The sequence below is a fragment of the Trachurus trachurus genome, assembly GCF_905171665.1.
Source record: "Trachurus trachurus genome assembly, chromosome: 2".
Classification (NCBI taxonomy): Eukaryota; Metazoa; Chordata; class Actinopteri; order Carangiformes; family Carangidae; genus Trachurus; species Trachurus trachurus.
In genome coordinates, this window is record NC_139914.1 from 13,938,161 (window position 1) to 13,958,748 (window position 20,588).

General features: G+C 40.5%; 1 protein-coding gene and 1 long non-coding RNA gene across 2 annotated transcripts in view; one reads left to right on the forward strand and one right to left on the reverse strand.

Annotated features, from left to right (window-relative positions):
• Positions 1-20,588, forward strand: part of LOC310999124 — a 355,538-nt gene that overhangs the window by 334,806 nt on the left and 144 nt on the right. The gene's annotated exons all lie outside the window — the stretch shown is intronic.
• The window catches only part of pudp (pseudouridine 5'-phosphatase), a 262,995-nt gene that overhangs the window by 158,834 nt on the left and 83,573 nt on the right, over positions 1-20,588 (reverse strand). The gene's annotated exons all lie outside the window — the stretch shown is intronic.

Here is a 20,588-nt window from a genome sequence, read left to right on the forward strand (position 1 = left end):
AACTATATTTAAGTTCCCTGTTAAGGGCCAACCTTCAATTTTGTAAATTTCGTATTTTTTCCTGTTTATTCCCATATATTCCTGTTAATTCCCATGGAAAGTTTCCAACTTTGAAAATACCTGGGATTTTGCAACCCTAATGCCAACTCACATGACTTTATATTCAAATAAAAAACATCAAATGTTTCCATCAGTCCCCTTTAAACACCAGTCTTTAACATTTGTCTCTGCTTGACTGTATAAGTGATTCCCAACCTATGGGTAGTTAACATACGGAAGACAAATGATGCCTTTTTGCCGTCAAGCATTCAAGCCAAATTATTAGTTGTTATTTACCAAAGAAAATAAAGAAATCTGCAGATTTTCCAGTGCACATAGTTTGGTCCAACTATCTTCACAGCCAAACAAAGAAATGTCATTTACAACATCTAAAATTGATGCTCCAGAACATTATTTGGTCAGTGATTCCAAACCTCTGTGTTGAAGGTATTTCTAATGGACAAGCAAGTTTGATCGGCAAAAGACAATGTAATCCATATTTGGAGATGATTATTTTTAACATTTAACATTCATTGAGACTAAGATTGGACGCTAAAAACCTGACCAGACGACTGGGACTTTGCCTTATATGGGAACAATCTCCTTTCTTTTATTAGCGCGTGCTGCCATGTTGACGTTTCAATTGTGTCTGAGGGGAATTTACGGATTGATCCAACTACGGAAGCTCATGTAGCTCATAATTAAGAACAGTATATATAAGCAATATATCACTCCAGTCCGTGGTATATGCTCATTATACCACGGCTAAGGGGCGTTGTTCGGCCCGACGCGAAGCGGAGGGACGACAACCCCCTTGGAGTGGTATAATGAGCATATACCACGGACTGGAGTGATATATTGCTTTTATAAAACGGTTACGAATAAAGGCAATATAAAAGAGGGATACGCAATCAATTTCATGTAGTTTTATTCAACCAGAAATACATATTATCCAATAAAATAGCCTCACTGTGAAAAAATAGTCCCACCTCTCCAGACGTTAGCTCCAAGTAGCTCTGCATTTCGTCTTTTCCTCCGCTTTTTTTCAGGTGAAAGTCACTGCTCAGTCCCCTCTACCATTGTTAACCCTCCCCAGAGGTGAAAGTTCACCTTCAGCATGTGAATTCAACTACTTTAGTCCGTTTTTTAACATCGTAAAAACATCAGCTGTCTTTTGCTACGGACGGCAACAGTCCGTTGTCATGGATACATGACAACAACTTCCATTCATACCAGTCATGCGTGCCTGACGCGGAGTGATAGCCTGTGCTGTGATAAGGTTTTAGAATAGTAGCCGTGGTATATGCTCAATATACCACGGTTAACAACCAATCAGATTGCCGGATTTCACCTTTCCGTTTTATAAATACATATAAAAATACATATAGACTGGTTATTTGCTATTTCGGTTCAAGATGTCCTAATAAGCAAAACCAGGACTATTAAATTTGATAGCTGGTTAGCAACAAAGAATTAAAAGTATGCAAATAAAAATAGCTCCGAGGAGGCATCGTTTGGCCTCCATATTTTTCCTGGGTCACACAGTTTTGAGATGTTTAAGTGGGACATGAGCTGGAAAAGATAAGGAACCACTGCTCTAAGTCTTCTCTAGCCCTTTCAATAACATGCTTGTCTAGTGTATTTGTAGTTCACAGTTCACACTAGTTTCATTTCAATAAATCAAGGACAAGCACATTCAGAACCTCCTCCCTTCAACGGGATGTGTTTAAATTTAGATAATGATAAAAGGAAACGGATGCTAAAGCTTTTTAAAGTTGCAGTAGGCCTCCCTGCAATATCAAGGTCACGTTCGGGGGGAAAAAATCAACGCTTCTCATCATCGTCGTCGTCCGTGGAAGCGAGCAAAGAGCGAGCGGCTTGGAGGACGGCGGCTGCACAGAAGGCAGGCCCGGCTTTGATATCGTCATCATTTATTCCCTCTCCCCACATCATAAACCCTCAGCGGTCGGGGGTATCCACCGTGCCTCTGAAGTATATATCAGGCTCAGTCAGCGGCTCGGCCCCAGTGTGACTGGGTGACTTTCACCAGGCCGATGAGACGGGACGTCACCGCTGCTGGAGTGAAGCCGAATCAAATGCTTTTGCAGGATTGTGAATCCACCTGTAACCTCCGGGTGTGACATGTATGACCTTCATTAGCAATAATTTGACTCAGAATTGTAGAATATTTCTCATCTCTAGGACTAGTGAAGAGAAAAAATGTATCATTATTCAAATTATTATATCATCATTAATCATCAGTCCGCTCAAAATAGCCGAGGAGTTTTTGCAGGACAGTGGCTTCCCTTCATCAACATGTGGGTAGTCGCTATACGGAAGACAAACAATGCCAACTAGGGTTGCAAAGGGGCAGAACATTTCTGGTAAATTTCCAGAAACTTTCCATGGGAAGTTAAGATGGGGAATTTTGGAAACATTCCAAATTGGAAACTTTCCATGGGAATTATGGGAATTTATGGGAATTTACTGGAAATTGGGGGTAATTTAAACAAACTGTATAATATCCAAACATAAATGTCAATATTTTGTTTTGTCATAAGCAGACATCCATGCAAAATAATACAATTAAAAAACATTTCAACAGATTTATTTGTGAGTAGAACTTTATCAAGTTTTAATTCCTGTATGAACAATCAATTATTTTACTGAACAACAAAAACATGAATGGTGAGTAAAATATTACTTACTATACTGGATTAAATCTGTTTGTTTTAGCCAAGATTAAGCTACAATATATTTTCTCCAACTATATTTAAGTTCCCTGTTAAGGGCCAACCTTCAATTTTGTAAACTTTGTATTTTTTGCTGTTAATTCCCATATATTCCCGTTAATACCCATGGAAAGTTTCCAACTTTTGCAACCCTAATGCCAACTCACAACACTTTATATTCAAATAAAAAACATTGAATATTTCCATTAGTCCCCTTTAAACACTAGTCTTTAACATTTGTCTCTGCTTGACTTTATAAGTGATTTCCAACCTATGGTTAGTTAGTGAAGAGAAAACACCCAAAATCCACATTTTCTCAATTTATTCTACAACGTTTTGTATGATTTCCCCTAAATCCACCAATGCACCAACACAATCATCACCGGTAGCATTGTAAAACACTTTCTCTGTCCTTACACAATGCCGCATCCAAACCTGGTTATTTGTATCAGACATTCTGTGTGTAAATAGCAGTTTCCGATAAAAATGCATGGAGCTTTTCAATCCGCTGTTTCCTCAAAATGAGTTTTGTTCTGCTGCTCTGAGCCAGAAATCTCCAATAAAGTACAGTTTTATTCCATATGATATTATAACTCTCTACTCTGTAGGTTTTTAGAGAGGGGTTGTCCACCTATATCTTTCATTGTCTCATTTATATATTATTTTCTGCCTAAACCTTGGAAGAAAATGATTTGTCATGACATTGGACAATGACAAAAAGAACAATCCAAACTTCCCTTGTCAAAACCTTTTAACAAGTGGAAGGAATTTTAATGTGTCAACAAAATGAAACAAGGCACATTTTCAGTTCTGGAAATGCATGGAATATAGCACATGTTAAAGGGATAGTTCAACATTTTGTCAAATTGGCCCATTTCCATAATCCCTATTGATAGCTTTCATGTGACGTCACGGCCCGTATGGAACGCCCCCCTGGCGGTCAAAACAATCCACATCCCCGCTGTCCGCGGATTAGGACAAGGCAGAAAAACACACACTGCTCCCTGCTGCTTCAAAAATACCGGTGTTATGGCCCAACTGGTGTCTGATTTAACTGGTTACCGAACCGAACAACAGCTGTGCTGCACTTCCGTCCGCAGATTTGTCACAAATTCACAAATAAAGCCGCAGTTCACATGTTACTGCAGCCATATGCTTCTGTGAGTGAACCTGTTCAGGCAATCTACAGTCAGTCAGCGCCACACTCTTATTAGTCTCACTCTGCACAACACTGCAGTGCACACTATGACAAAGCCTGTCATGTTAAAGTTACGAACTAATGGAAAACACTCTGAAAATACAATAACATCGTCCTCGTCGCGGTCGGTCCCGACCCCCGTTACCGTGTCGCTGATGCCGCGGGCGGTGCTGTTGCCGTGTCCGGTGGCGGGCGGTCCCGACCCCCGTTACCGTGTCGCTGCCGCCGCGGGCGGTGCTGTTGCCGTGCCCGGTGGCGGGCGGTCCCGCCGGGTTACCATCGCCGCCGCCGCCGCCGCCGGTCCTGCTGCTATCGGACCGCCGTCATCGTTGCCGTCGGTAGCGGTGCGTAGCAAAGCTCCGGGGGGTAAAGGGGGGGCAGCTGGTCACCGTGCAGCCCAGCTAAGGGCTCTGGTTTGTGGGTGAGAGGAGCCGAGCAGGGAGCCTGGGCTCAGTGGGCTGGAGCTCAGCTGTGGAGCTCAGCGGAGCTGCGGTACCAGGACGGTGTTCCCGCACAGGAAAGTTACAGGTACATTTCTACCACTTCAATGAGTTCAGAAACATTATTTTAAGATAATAAAAAAACTACAAAATGGGGCTTTTAATCAGAAACCAGTTGAGCCATAACACCGGAGATTGGTTGCAAGCGGTGGAGGATGATGGATTCTCTAATAAACATCGCCCAACTGGAGCTTCGGCAGGGAACTGGTCATTTTAAACAGCTCGTATACAGCAGCTGGTGTTGAATATGGGTCACAAGTGCCCAAAACGTCAAAGTTGTTTTTATATCTTTCTTTCTCGGCCGCTGACAGATGATTTAAGTCATTACTCGGTTGTTTGTCCATAGAAAGTCCATTGCGGGGCCACTTTGGAATGTTGCTTTTTGACCGCCAGGGCCCTGGGACGTGACGTCAGTGAAAGCTATCAATAGTCATAGCAGTAGGTTAGTTACCTTTATTTGTCGGTGCAAGCTATTTTTAGAATGGCGGCGCAGAGCCGTGAGCTGCTCAGAGCTACACTACGGAGGCTCATTATGGGATTTCTTGGTTTCTCTCATCAAACTCATCAAATACACAATCCAACAACTCCACAACGCTCTGGTGGACAAGTTGTGACCTGCACATTCACCACGCTATGAGATAATAACACAACGTTACCACACAGAGTTGTTTTAGAGGGAAATTCATGCAAAACCGCTGATGCACGTTGCCTTCAGGGACAGTTTTTCATCAAGCAGTCTCTGAATTTCCCTCTAAAACAACTCTGTGTGGTAACGTTGTGTTATTATCTCATAGCGTGGTGAATGTGCAGCTCACAACTTGTCCACCAGTTTTTGGATTGTGTATTTGATGAGTTTGATGAGGGAAACCAAGAAATTCCATTAGCCTCCGTATCGTAGCTCCGCCGTTCTAAAATAGGCCTACACCAACAATTAAAGGTAACAAACCTACTGCTATGACTACAGCGATTATGGCAACTGGCCAATTTGCCAAAATGTTGAACTATCCCTTTAAACATTCAGAACATTGTGTAATAATTAACAGGTAGAGTTTATCATTTACTGACTTGTGACTTAGTGACTGAGTGAGTGATCAAGTTATACCACTGGGGCCGCTAGCCATTTTTGGAGTTTCCCAATGGATTGTTGCTCTTTCAAAATCAATTTGCACAAACTACGAGTTTCATATTAGCATGTTTGTTGCATTTTACCTATTTTTCAGACCACTTTACCAACTGTTTTTCTTCAGCTTTAACTGATGTTTTTGGTGATATATTTTGGTTATAGATGTATAGTCTATGTGAACACAGAAGAGAAGCACACACATTTAAGGCTAAAAACTAGCCAATGCTATCTTGAATGCTAATGCTAACATCAATTTTCAACGATTCTGATCATTTTAACTCATGATTTCAACATCAAGATCAGCTTGTATATCATTAAAAAAATGCAATTATCTACCACTAATAATATTTAAATATTAATAGCCTGTTTAACCTTGATGAGGATTTGGCAGAAACAAAAATACCCATGATTCCCAGTGTAGATCCCGGGTGTGCAGCAGCTGTGTGGTCTCCTTCCAGAACGAAGACACTGTCAGACCTGCAGACTTACAGATGAGGGCGAGAAGTGTGGCGTTTCATACTTCACAGAGGACAAGCTCGCCTCTGATGATTTAGACAAACAGTGGCAGTAACCACATGCAGAGAGAGACAGAGACAGAGACAGAGGAGGGTGGGGGGCGGTGGGGGATCTAAGTGGCGAGAACTCCTCTCTTCCTCTGTGTTTAAGCACAGACGATCCCTGTCGCCTCGGGGTAGCAAACAGATACATAAAGGCGGTAAAGAGGCCGCTGAGGCATGACGATGGGATTCTTCAGGAGCAGCCAGCTCTCTGGTGTTGACATGCGAAGACGAGGACGAGGACGAGGTCTCTGCAGCGAATACTTAGCAACAAGTGCACTTTGTCTGCCTTTATTGGCTTTTTGACATACAGTAGTCTCTGCCTTGATGCAATAGAGATGAAGCAGCTAGCTTCTGTTCACTCTTTTTTCTCACAGGGGCCTTTAAAGGAGATGTTTAGACTTTTCAGGCTTGGTAAACAGGCAGAGACTTGGTGTGTTTGCTTTCCCGCTCTCAGGACACCGGAGTGTGGACCCTAATGAAACCTCCCTCAGATACTCTGATTCTGGTTCAGTTCACCCAAATTATTAAAGGGATACACAAACTTTTTTTTTTTCGTGTCTTGCCTCACTCCCGAGTCCATGACAAGCAGATAGACACCATCCTTTCGACTGTGCGTGCAGTAACAAGGGAGATACGGGCAGAGCTGGCGGACCGCTAATTAGCTTAGCTCAAACACTGGAAGTGTATAGGTAGTGTTAGCCTGCCTCCACCTAAGGTCATTAGAGAAAGTCTTCAGCAACTCTAAACGGAAACTGGAAAACGGAGGGTTCAAGCAAAGACGGTTTATTTTGGTTCAAGCTAGCTACATCGAGGGTAGGTTAGCTTCCTATTTAAAAAAAAAGCAAAAGCACAAATTCTATCGTCATGGTTTTCTGTATGTAAAGGGCAACAGGTGTTTTATTTTGTGAAAGTAACCGGAAGTGCGTTGGTCACAACGGCTAGCTTGAGTAGCGCTAAAATTCGTACGAACAAAATTGTAAACAGCTGGTATTTAGACAAATTAACGACACACTGCTGATCTAAACGGCTACTTTCTCACCTAAAAATGTTTGAAATGTTGATAAAGTGATATATTTTGCTTCTGACTGCTGATTTCGGCTCGGGTAGGAGGCAGGCTAACACTACCCATACACTTCCAGCGTTTGAGCTACGCTAATTAGCGGTGCGCCAGCTCTGCCCGTATCTCCCTTGTTACTGCACGCACAGTCGAAAGGATGGTGTCTATCTGCTTGTCATGGACTCGGGAGTGAGGCAAGACATGAAAAAAAAAATGTTGGCGTACCTTTAAAGGTCCCATATTATGCTGTTTTTCAGCCATTTCACATAATATTTCGAAGTGGTCCAACCACATTGTATTCGGAGCTCTCCTGAGAACGGTCCTTTTTCACGTTCAGGCGTCATAGAAAGGCCACGGGAACACATATAACCTCTACAAAACCAGTATAAAGTAGAATTTGCATAACATGGGCCCTTTAAGACAAAAAAAACATCAAACTCACCAGTTTTTTTTCCAATCAAGGCTCCACCAACGTCAATGCCAAACAGGAACTTAAGGTCCTTTAGTGTTCTTGGCTCACTGTAGAACTCTCCACGCTATCCTGCCCAGAGAGACAGATATTGATTAGAAAATGTATTCAATTTCAGTCCATAGAGAAATGCACAAAGCCTGTATTGAGAAAAAAACAACTTTAAAATGAGCTATCAGGATGTCCTGCAAGTTTACGTACTTACTTTATCGCCTATGTTTTTGTTAGATCATTCAGAAAAAAAGGCAGCCAATCAGAGGAGAGCCACTTTTCTGAAAAAACAAAATTCAGAAGAGAGACTCCTTTCTGACCTGTTGTTGCTAGAGCTCCTACACTGAGCTGCTTTGCTTCTGAAAAGTGTAAAATATAGAATCTCTAAAATAAAATATACATTGTGTGTCCTGTAAATCCAATAGTTTGACTGAATTTAATGTAGGACATGTTTCTCCTGTTCAATTCAGTCATTCATTTCTTTTTAGATTCATATGGTAGAGCTTGGCTTCGTCACATAAACAGACATAGTGGGTACTGCAGTTTGTTAGAAAACGGATTAAACAGAGAATTGGTGGTTTTGAAAAAGGACCCAGGATATTGGACTTGTCATCCTTTACTGCTTCATGATATGTGGACATGAGTTCTGTCAGAATTTCATATGACCCCACCAGTCCGTCTTTTTCCATATTACTCCTCCGAATGTCCTCCTTATTCCCCTGGTGTTATTATTCAGCCCAGACGTGTTACGAGTCAGTTTGACTCCTGGTTTTTGTAGGCGCAACAGAATCGAGAATCATTTTACATAAATGATTACTGCAATTTCGCTCATGCAGCTGTGAGAGCTGTCAACAGAGTGGAAACTGGGGGGAGCAGGACCTTGAAAATAAGAGTTTTGTAAAGCTTTTCCTCTCAGATATCAACACTATCACTAGTGAAAGCAGAGGCGAGAATGATGCCCAGTGAGTTCAAGATTAAAAGAATCCAGGAGGCAGCAGTGACGTTAACTGAGATCCATGAGCTGAGGGTATTGTATTTTTGTTACATATATTGTATACCTCAAACAAAAATCTTGTCAAGACAAATCATTTGTGGAAATTTTGTGACTATTTCACAATCTGCAGAGACTGGATTGCATCCAATAACATCATCCAGGTTATTTCTTTCCGCCTCCGCCACAGAAATCATTTCACAGCACGGTGATGAATAAAGAGATCTTAATGTATCCCCGATAATATCCATCTGTGTTGACCCAAATGACAAAACATAACACTATAATGTAATATAGCATATAAGCTTTTCTAAAGCATCACACTAAAAACAGTTGGGTTAAAAAATAACCCAATTTTAACCCAACTGCTGGTTCAGATAAGAACAAACCCCTTTTTTGGGTTAATTATAACCCAACACGTTGGGTTATTCTTTTTGACCAAACTGAAATTACCCAGGAATTGGGTTAAATTCATAGCCTATAACCCTGAAAATGGGTTACACTCTGGAAAAATAACCCAAAAATATAACTCAACACCAATAACTCAGAAATTGGGTTACAGAAATAACCCAACATTTTTTAGTGTGATCCAATCTGTTTTAAATACCAAATGTCCAATATTTATATTTCCTTTATTAAGTGTCTCTCTGGAGCTATTGTCAGTGAGTGGTGACTGTCAACAGAAATTAGCTTTTTAGCTAGAATTGAGTACATTTACATTTTATCTTTAAAATGTTTATCAATGTACATTGTCAAATTTTTAAACTGAATATTTAATTGTCACAGTTGGTGTTGGGTGTTTTTTGAATTACTACATCAAGCTAGGGGTTGGTCATTAAGAACAGGGTCAATCACCAAGACCCCGTGGAACCAGACTGTACGTTTTGACGTTTCTGTTCCCGTCTAAGAACAGAATATAATCTCCTGGAGACATACAGTACAGGACAGTATATCATTGTGAAGCAAGACTGTCTGTTTAAATGATGATCTGCAGCTATGTACTAAGACAGAATGTCTAGACACTGACATCGCTTCTGTGGAATGGTAAATGGACAGCATTTATATAATCCCTTTATGCAAAGCACTTAAGAATTTCCCTTTCATTTAACCTATTAGGACAAACTAGCACAATGACAGCAGCAAACGACTTGCTCATCAAGTGGAAATTGGGTTCAGTGCCTTGCTCGCACACTGACCTGCAGACATTGTAAATGAAGGACAACCTCAACTCCAGCTGAGTCCTCGTGTGCAAAACCTTGCGTAGAATTAATCCTGAAAAGTACAGTACGCACACAGGGCCGTATAAGGGAGAAAGGTGATGATAATTCTAGGGGCCCAGCGCCCAATGGGGTCCACAAAAAACCCCAGTAGTCTAATCTTTGTATGACTGAATTATTCTACATAAGACCCTGACTAATACTCATAGTAATGCTGCTTTAGCATCAAAACAAAGTAGGCTAAATAAAAAATGATAATACATACAGAGGGTTGCAAAATTCCAGGAACTCTCAAAGTTGTAAACTTTCCATGGGAATGAATGGGAATATATGGGAATAAACGGGAAAAAATACTAAATTTACAAAATTGAAGGTTGGCCCTTAACAGGGAACTTAAATATAGTTGGGGAAAATATATTGTAGCATAATCTTGGCTAAAACTAACAGATTTAATCCAAGTAGTCATGTTTTTGTTGTTTAGTAAAATAATTGATTGTTCATACAAGAATTAAAACTTGATAAAGTTCTACTCACAAATAAATCTGTTGAAATGTCATTTTTTTATTGTATTATTTTGCATGGATGTCTGCTTATGACAAAACAAAATATTTACATTTATGTTTGGATATGATACAGTTTAAATTACCCCCAATTTCCAGTTAATTTCCAGTTTTTTCCCATAAATTCCCAATAATTACCATAAATTACCATAATTCCCATTTCCCATTTGGAATGTTTCCAAAATATCCTAGCTTAACGTCCCAATGGAAAGTTTCTGGAAATTTACCAGAAATTTAATGGAAATTTTCTGCCCCTTTGCAACCCTATACATACGTAGTCTAAGAAAAAAAAAAAAATGGAAAAGTTAGGGGGGGGGGGGGGCACTTTAGTATTCTTTAAGGGGGCCCAGAATTCCTAGCAACGGCCCTGTACACACAGAAGAATTCAGATTCCACACACCTTTTCTTTGTATACTTCATCTTTCTAACTTTCCCTCCCCTTGAACTACCTTTTTTTTCTCTTTTGCATTTATATTTCCACCCTTCCCTGTCCTTGACCCTGCTTTGCCAAACCCAGAAGCGCACCTCGCAGCTGTCCCACGTCACCCATGACTCTCATGAATTTGGATTGATGTCGCCCACAGTACGTCCCCGACCTTAGACCGTGCAAATTTCAGAGCGATCCGCTGACCAAACCGGGGCTTTTGATCCAAATTGTAAACGGCAGCTGCCATAACGCACAGGCAGACGGACAGATGGGGTGTCATGGATCGCAATATGTACAGGATATCATAAAGTCTGCGGCGAGGCAGGGTTTTTTTTTCCCAGCGCCGCAGCTGGTGTTTGTTGTGTATTTTAATCAAAGTATGTCATCATTTGAGGTATAATCAGTGCATTTGAGTAGTATTCAGCTGTCACAAAGCTGTCCTGTTGCAACAACTTTCTCACTGGCTTTTCTGTCTTAACATATAAGCCTTAATGTCATTCAATTCTTTTTTTATTCTGCTTTTCTTTTTCTGTGCCGTTGCATCACAATTACCCGACAACGTCTTGGCTTGTCCAAAAGCACTCAGTTGGCTTTAATCCCAGCATCTGATGGAGAGGCTGAACAGGTGTATTGATGTTATGAAAAAAAAATAGGTGTGGTTACCATGGCTACCAATGTCATAAAGTATCAAGTCTTACAACAGAAAGCCAACCAATTTACAAGCAATTTAACCCGACTGGAGTCTGTAAATAGAGCCTATAGACGACTTGATTTATTAAGAATAGACCTAAATATGTTGCTTTTAAATGTCAAAAATGACACACAAAAGGGCTGAAGTTGTGATATGTCTCTGTTGAAGTGTTGCCGTCTTTTGGCTGCATTGCATCATGGTCCACTGAGACTACTGTCAAGGAGGGGGGAAAAATGCATCTTTGCCTTTTTTTTCTTCTTTCTATCAGATACCGGAGTCCTTAAACCTGACAGGTAAAGCTGAAGTTTCAGGTAGCTTAACTTTTAAACTCAAACACAGCATCTGCTGGAGATGTCTCAGCATGATGTCCCCCCGTCTGTTTGGACAGACAGTATTATTGTCAGCGCTCGTAAATTTAAGTGAACCCAGTGATGTGGAATGCGGCTCGTTGAAGGCTGTTAAACCTTAAGGCTGTGTTGCATTTCTGAGAGGCATTCAAAACAGCCCATCATTCTCTTTTTGGCTTAGTCTGAACGCATCCCTCAAACAAATTTGGGAGATCCTGTGAACACAGGTCCCAGGATCAAAGAGATACATAAGAGACTATACCATGCTAAGGTGTTAATTCAAGGACTTTGGGACATGGAATTTCTCTGGAAGAGCTAGAAAGTGTTCTAAGGGAAAGAGAGTTCTAGTCTTGTTTGATAGGACGTTGGAGTTACTAGAACTATTCAAAACAGCAACAAGGGGCAGTGACATTTGGCCACAACAATAATAGTTCAAAGTACAACTTTGTTCCCTTGCGCATACCACACGGTTGATAGTTTGTGAAACATTTCTAATGGCTGGGAACCACCCGTTCATTTTTTTGTATTTGAAGCGTGGTTTACGAAAGCTCAGAGCTGTTTATTGGGCGCGACGAATGTCTATCAAATGTGTCTGTACGTAGCTTATAGCCAATCGTATCAATCATACCCGATGACGTAGATGTAGAGCGACAGAAATCTGATGAGGCAAAAAACACTAAACTGGTGGTCTAAACTACTTAAAACACTTTCTAACGCTGCATCGAAAGCTATCAACAAAGTCGCTTTGGTGTGTCGTCATCGTCTTGCTGCCCCCTCCCCCATTCTGTGATTGGGTCCGTGGTTTCCAGGCTGACTTGCAGAGCGAATAAAATCGTCTGCAAAGCAGCATGGGTAAACCCAGGCTAAATGGCTTTTGTTCTTTAGGTACTACTTGCAAAATGCCTATGAATCATTGTTCCTTGCACTACGACTATGCATCCATTGGGATTCATGTTGCTTTGAGAAGTTGGACTATAATCCAGACAATTTAAAACAAAGATCTTGGGGCTTTTTACCAAATGCATTGTTGTTTTGGGGCCAACTGTTCTATGTTGTATGAGACTTTAAGTCGTCACTCTTGACTTGGACATCCAGAAGGTCAGGGTGTTGAGGTGGTCCAGGTACCTCGTGGGCAGGCTCACCTTTAAGTCTTAAAGGCTTGTCCAACCAGTCCCAAGGGTAGGCCCAGAACACACAAGAAGGACTATATATCACATCTGACCTTGGACCACCTCAGGATCCCCCAGGAGGAGCTGGAAAAATCTGGACTACTACTACTGATTGATTTGCTGCCACTAGAGCCAGACCTGGGATTTGGAAAATGGATGGATGGATCAATACATCCGTGTTTTTTTTCCGGTTTATTAGGCTCAGCTCAAATCATTTTATTTAATACTTCTGGATTAGATTTGCTGACTTTTAGGAAGCTATACCATCCTGGAGTCTGAGAACAACAAAAAGCAATCACATTCTTTTACATGATGTAAAATAAGAATAATACTCTATATGAGGCTTAGGGAGGGAATTCCCAGAGGGGTGAATTTGTCTAGAGCGAAAGTTTCTCTTAGTGCACAGAGACAGGGAGGGGGTGGGGAGTGCCCGCTTTTGCCAGGAGGGTCCTTTTGGACAAGTTCCAATAAAAGCATGCAGAGTAAGAATAGACTACTTGGTCCTCCAGCCAAGAGAGGTAATGGAAAGTCCTCATTAATAACTTTAAACAAATTGGTAAATGAGTCCTCGGTTTCTTGAATAAGTGAGTTTTTCCATCTATCTGATTTCAGGATGGGGTCCCCTCCCCCCCTCCCCTTTCCACATTGGATGCTCTGTCTCTTATCTGTGTCAGTTGAGTTCTCTGTGTGTGTGTCAGCCTACACCCTCCCCTTGCTCCCTCTCTTTCGTTCTCACTCTCTGTGCTGTGTGTTTTGTTGTAGCGTTTCAAATTGGCTTGCCTGTGTGTGTGTATGTGTGTGTGTGTGTGTGTGTGTACTGAAATTGTACAGAAAGAAGTGCTTGTTGCCGGTCTGGGGAGAATCTGCACTGAAAATTGCATTGAGTTCGGTCCTATTGTTTTCTATGAGGTTTTACCTTTGATGCCCTGAAGAGTACTGGTGTTATTTAGTTTGGTAGTTGGAGGTGAATGCTATTTGTAAAAAAAAAAAAAAAAAAAATCTAAGTACACCAATCCATGTGATTTTGGTTTTTTTGTGGGGTTTTTTGGTCATGTAGGGTGTAGCGCTGTCCATGGTCCTGAAAACCAGAATGGATGTCAATAGACTCTGGCAAAAAAAAAATGTAACACATAAGACATCCATCCAATTAAGATGTCAACATTTTTGCATTGCAATATCATATCAGAGTATTGTATTTGTTTTTATGTATAATTGTATTATTCATAATATGTATATTTAAGGGGAGACACTGCAGGTAAATGGGGTAAAAAATTTAAATAACAGATATCACCATGAAACGTCCCAAGTTTATCACTTACATTAAGACAAATATTTTTTATATTACAAGTTTTGTCAAATGTTATGTTTAAATATGTAAATGAGGCAATATCTGATGAAATATGCGCTAATTTGCATACATTTCCAGAACCGAAATGGATAAAGTCCCTTTCAAAATTCTTGTTTTATTTTGTTGACATATTAGAGTCAGAAGTTTTTACAGAGGGGATTTTGGATATCTCTTTTTATCACTCTGTAAATGAGAAAATACTGTCACCAGCCCTAAAAAAATCAAATTTTGCCATGTTTTTAGGAATTAAATGTTGTATAAATCAGGCTGTGAATGATATATCAACAATCCCCTCTTTAAAAACCTTCAGAATATAGACAGGAAAAAAACTGGAAGGTTTGGTGTCTGTAAGTGCTGCTGAAGTGGAGATTTTGGGTTCAGAGTATGAAGAAAAACTCATTTTGAGAAAACGGCCTTTAAAGACTTGTACTGTGAAATTCCATAGATTGTTCATGTAAATCATACTTTTACGATTGGTTGTGGATATGGAGGAAATTACACTTTTTGGAGCCTACATAATTGTTCAACTATTAGCAGTGGATACAAATGTAGGTAGTTTTTATAATTTTCATTATGATATAAACCAATTAGATCAACAAATTATGACAGACAAGACGTGGCTTTACTGTCCACTGTCTTGGGGAGATTTTCAGGACAGGGACTCCCTGGGTAGAACAGTTAAACAAACATCCAACCAACCCCCAGAACGCAAAGCTGGACTATTAGGACCAAAATGAGTCCATGACCTTGACCCGTATAAAAGCGAGCCGTGCCTCGCAGCAGTCTGCTCACTGGCTGCAGTCACAGAGAGCCCATTAGTCGCTGGCAGGTGGTGCGGATGCTGCAGCTCTCTCTGCCTGGGTTTAGGAACTTTGTTTAATCACAAAAAAAAAAAAAAAAAATCATAAGCTGTGGGCATTAGTTTGTGTAATCATGCATGTCTGCAGGCTGTGTGAGTTAGCAAGTGAGGAAACAGACCACTGTGTGTCAAATGTTCAGTAGAAGTTGCATTTAAGCTCTATCCGTTGGACAGTAAGTGGCAGGGTGGGAGGCCGCGGCCACACAGCTGCCATGTTGGATTAAGATGGATTATTTGTTTGGCAGAAAAGTAATGGATTATTTGTTTGGCAGAAAAGTAATCCCACGCGATCGCTGATTGGCAACAACCTGGCTGTGCCGGTGCTTTGGTTCCTTCAACAATCGTGGAAATGCCGCTGTGTTTCTATTTATTCCACCTCAGCTGCCGGTTAACTTTCAATGCTTCCAGCTCATTTGAGACTGAAAGTCAAAGAGTGTGTGGGGAAATCAATGGAGCACCACAAGGACATGTGTTCAACACTTGGCTGCTCCTTAAGTCAATAACAACACTGCAGTTCTAGAAGGGCTGAACAACTCCTAACTGTTTGGTATTTAAAGTGCATTTGTTTTTGTAATTGTTCCTATTCCAAATCACCTAAAAACAATGTCTGTTTTGGTTTTCACTTATATATTGTGATAAGACTGGAAGGGTCACCATTTTGTTAGCTTAGTACCAGTCTCAAAGACACAACAAACTTCAATCATTTGCTTCTATTTCTTATTTTCTATTGAAGTTAGCGTGCCAGTTTATCTCATGACTTTCCAACACTGTAGCATCCAGTGACTGGAAGGGTCACCATTTTGTCATGGGAGCACAATGCTATTGCTACGTAGCTAATATTAGCAGTATTAGCTGTTTAGTACCAGTCTCGAAAACACAACAAACGTCAATCCTTTGCTTCTGTTTCTTATTGTCTATTGAAGTTAGCGTGCTAGCGTGCTAATTTGTCTCATGGATTTCCATCACTGTAGCATCCAGTGACTGGAAGGGTCACCATTTTGTCATGGGAGCATAATGCTATTGCTACGTAGCTAATATTAGCCGTATTAGCTGTTTAGTACCAGTCTCGAAAACACAACAAATGTCAATCCTTTGCTTCTGTTTCTTATTTTCTATTGAAGTTAGTGTGCTAGCGTGCTAGTTTGTCTCAACACTGTAGCATCCAGTAGACTATGTCCTGAGGAAATGCCACTGCTTAGACATTGTACTATAAACACAAAGCATCATCACCATCCACTTCCAACAAGAAAGCACCTTTGGAGAAAATGTATATATAGCCCCTTTAATATGCTGGAAAGAGCTGCTTTTATTAAGTGAAAGATAAGATTCAACCTCCCTCCCTGCTCACAATCATTTTCATATAGTCCGAAAGAAAATGACTATATTAGAATATGGAGGATATCAGAAAAATTTGATTAATTCACTTTTCATTTTTAAAGCTGAAAACAGAACTGATAAAAAAGGAATATCAAATAGCAGTTACACAGGAGAGGCGTTCACATGTGTCAGGAGTTCAGCATCTATTTTCCCTTAACAAGTTACCGGAGTTAGAGAAGCGAACCAAGCAACAGCACACATTGTGATCCGCTCATTTAGAGTCTTGCTGAATCAACTCAAGGTTTATCAACAGAATAGCTGCAGACTGGGTGGCATTCAGAAAGACAGGAATCATTTTCCAAGCAGACATCACAAACAGCTTTAGAAAGAGAAGTCAAAATCAGTAGATGAAATATCAAGAGAGTAGATAATGTAAGATAGACGGTGACTGTTGGTTTGATTTAACTGACCTCATTCATTTACCATATAAGCATTTGTATTTATGTCATAAATATTTAATTTTTTAATAAGGTAATATATTATCTATACCTCTTATAGTATGAAACATCTGATCTGACATCACAATGACCACACCACTTGACTATTACAAAATACATAAATCTTTAAATGTAGCTCAGATATAGGCCTAGTTAAGGCTTGCTAAGAGTTTCTCACTAAAGTTGGGTTTTGAGAAAGATCAGGACTTAGACTCAGCTTATACTTTAACGACTGGACCAAGCGTAGAACATAAATGATGGTGTCATCTTGGGAAGAGAGTTTTCAGAATTTTCTGCTCCATCAAAACTTTGACAAACAATAGTTTTGGCTTCAGATTTTGGTTCTAATCTGTTTCTGCATCTCTGCTTAAAGTATCTTGTTGTTTTATGATGTATCACCACTATAGTTAAGGTTTGGTGGGGGTCTTCTGGGGATCAGGACTTGGGCTCAAACAATATAGCCTATAGGGTTTGATTGACTACCTCACTAAAGGCCTGAGGAACCTTCAATGAGATCATGTAGAGAACATAACGATGGTATCAATTGTCTTGAGGATGGTCAGAACTTTTTTACTTTACTTGGTGAGAGTTTTACACTAAACTAAAAAGTTGGATCAGGACTTGGGCTCAAATTATACTTTGATGACTGCTTCACTAAAGGTTTGAGGAACCTTTAATGAGACCAATCGGACAACATAAATGGTGCCAATCATCTTTGGAGGACAATCTTCCGAATTTGCATATTTTTGCTTCCTCAACTTGGACAGATGAGATGATTGGCTTCAGATTTTGGTTCTAATCTTCACCAAAAGTATCTTGTTTTCATCTTAGGTATGAAGCTCTCAGAGAAGCCAGATCCTCCGGGTGTATTTTCAGGGTCAGGAAGGCGAATTAAGTTAAAATCTAAGAGGGAGAAATGATGCTGCTGGGTGGAACTCCAGTTCAGGAATAGTTCAGCTTTTACGGAGGTTTGCACTCTGAGTGCCTTCTCATTAGCATGAGTGATGGAAACTCCTTCTGATTTTACAGTTGGCCTTGAATTCATTTTCACTGCCTCTCCATGCAAATGCTGTTTTCCGCCCCCGTTGAACTGTTTGGAGAGCTTTTCAGGCATTTTTCTAAAAAAAAAAAAGCGGGAGGGGGTCCACAGGAGGAGTGTGGCGACACACAGTTTTACAGCGCTGCAGTGTTGACCTCCACCATGGAGTCACAACACACACAAGTAGCTACAAATCAATGAAACAGATACAAAATAGAGAAAACAACAGCAACCTGCTGAGCACCTCTGTTTTTTACTTCTCTTTCTGCTGCATTGGTTTTTAAAGCAATGGCTTTGTAATTTCTCATTATTTTTTCTCAATGCTTTTTAATTGGTACACATTTCAATTAGCTTTTCCATTCCGATTAATTACCTCAGTAATATAAAATTCTTGGGGATCATCTTTTAGTTTCTGGGCCTGGTTCCAGAACCAGGGCCGTTGTATAGGGGAGAAAGGGGCCCAGTGCCCAATGGGGCCCACAAAAAACCCCAGTAGTCTAATCTTTGTATGACTGAATTATTCTGGATAAGACCCTGACTAATATTCATAGTAATGCTGCACTAGCATCAAAACAAAGTAGGCTAAATAAAAAATAATACATACGTAGTCTAAGAAAAAAAAACTGGAAAAGTTAGGGGGGAGGGGCCCACTTTAGTATTCTTTAAGGGGGCCCAGAATTCCTAGCAACGGCCCTGTCCAGAACATATAGCCTAAAGAGATTGACTGTATAGCAGCAAGCTTCATCCATCTCATGCAGTCAGGTTCAGAGATCGGGTGACTGAGGGGGAAACCCTTGGGGGCATCTGGCGGACAGGTGTAGAATGGCAATGAGTGGGAGGCTCCATTAATAGATGGATGTACCAGGCAGTGATTCAGAGGTTGTGTCCGTACAGAATTCAGCAGGGAAGCTATTATTCCTTTGTGGACAAGCCATTTAAATCAAACCACTGACCTGCATCTGCATAAAAGGACCAATGCTAACAGCTGCTAACATCCAGACAGCGGCTTTAATCTGACACAAAAGCAGCTTCACACATTAGCTTCCTGACTAATGTCTACATCTTAAAAATAACCTGAATCTGGCAGTTGTTTTAGCTAAAATGACCTTGCTTATTTCTCTGTAAGATAGTTAGCTTACTAGCTTTAATATCAGTTGATTGGCTCTTACTGTTAGCCAGTGTTGGGTACGTTACTTTGAAAAAGTAGTAGTTACTCGTTACTTTCCCCAAAAATGAATTAGTAAGTGAGTTTCTACATTATAAAAGTAACTAATTACCAAGTAGCTAACTATTGCGTTCCCCCTCTAACTCCCCATACTGAGCGATTTAGTTAGTTCCAGATAAACTGCTTCTTCCGACCAGTTGATGGCCTAAAAATGTAACGTACACTGTGCTATTTTGTGATGGGACTTCTTGAGTCAAGTAACGGCGAGTAACGGCGCATTTTATTGTCAGTAGTATCATTAGTGAGAAAAGTAGCGCTGTTCGTAGCACTGTTTATTCATAACGCCGTAACCGTTATTCCCATGTTGTTAGCACCATTAGCTTGTATGCTGTAAGTGCCATTAGCTTGTTTTGGTCCTTATTTTTTTAGTTTAGCTGTCAGTCAAACACTAAAAGGGACGAGGAGGGGGAACTCTCCTTTTAGCTTCTTACTTGGTGTGACTTCAGTTGAACAGTCGGCGTTGGGTGCCCTCCTTTCCAAGGAACAACAAACACTCAACATGTTGCAGAGAACACACTCTCTCCCTCTTTCTCCCTCTCTTTTCCTTTCATCCAGTTGAGCTGCTCTCTTTTCCGCTATTAGTGAGTCTCCACTCGTGTTGCCAGATGTGAACTTATGTAACACTTTGAAAATGATCGTTCTATATCGTGAAGCAGAGCATCCCGGTCCCCCTGAATAAAACACATGGTGGTGGCTGCACCCTGTTTGTCCAGATCCTACCAGTATTTATATGGATGTCAGTCTAATCTTTGTATGACTGAATTATTCTGCTTAGACCCTGACTGATACTCATAGTAATGCTGCATTAGCATCAAAACAAAGTAGGCTAAATACAAAATGATAATACATACATAGTCTACGAAAAAAAAGTGGAAAAGTCAGGGGCCCACTTTAGTATTCTTTCAGGGGCCCCAGAATTCCTAGCAACAGCCATGTAAATAACAACTAATAATTTGGCTTGAATGCTTGATGGCAAGAAGGAATTATTTGTCTTCCGTATGGTATAACTATCCATAGGTTGGGAATCACTTAAAAAGTCAAGCAGAGAGACAAATGTTAAAGTTTAAAGGGGACTGATGGAAATATTCAATGTTTTTTATTTGAATATAAAGTGCTGTGAGTTGGTATTAGGGTTGCAAAATTCCAGGAACTTTCAAAGTTGGAAACTTCCCATGGGAATTAACGGGAATATATGGAAATAAACGGGAAAAAATACTAAATTTACAAAATTG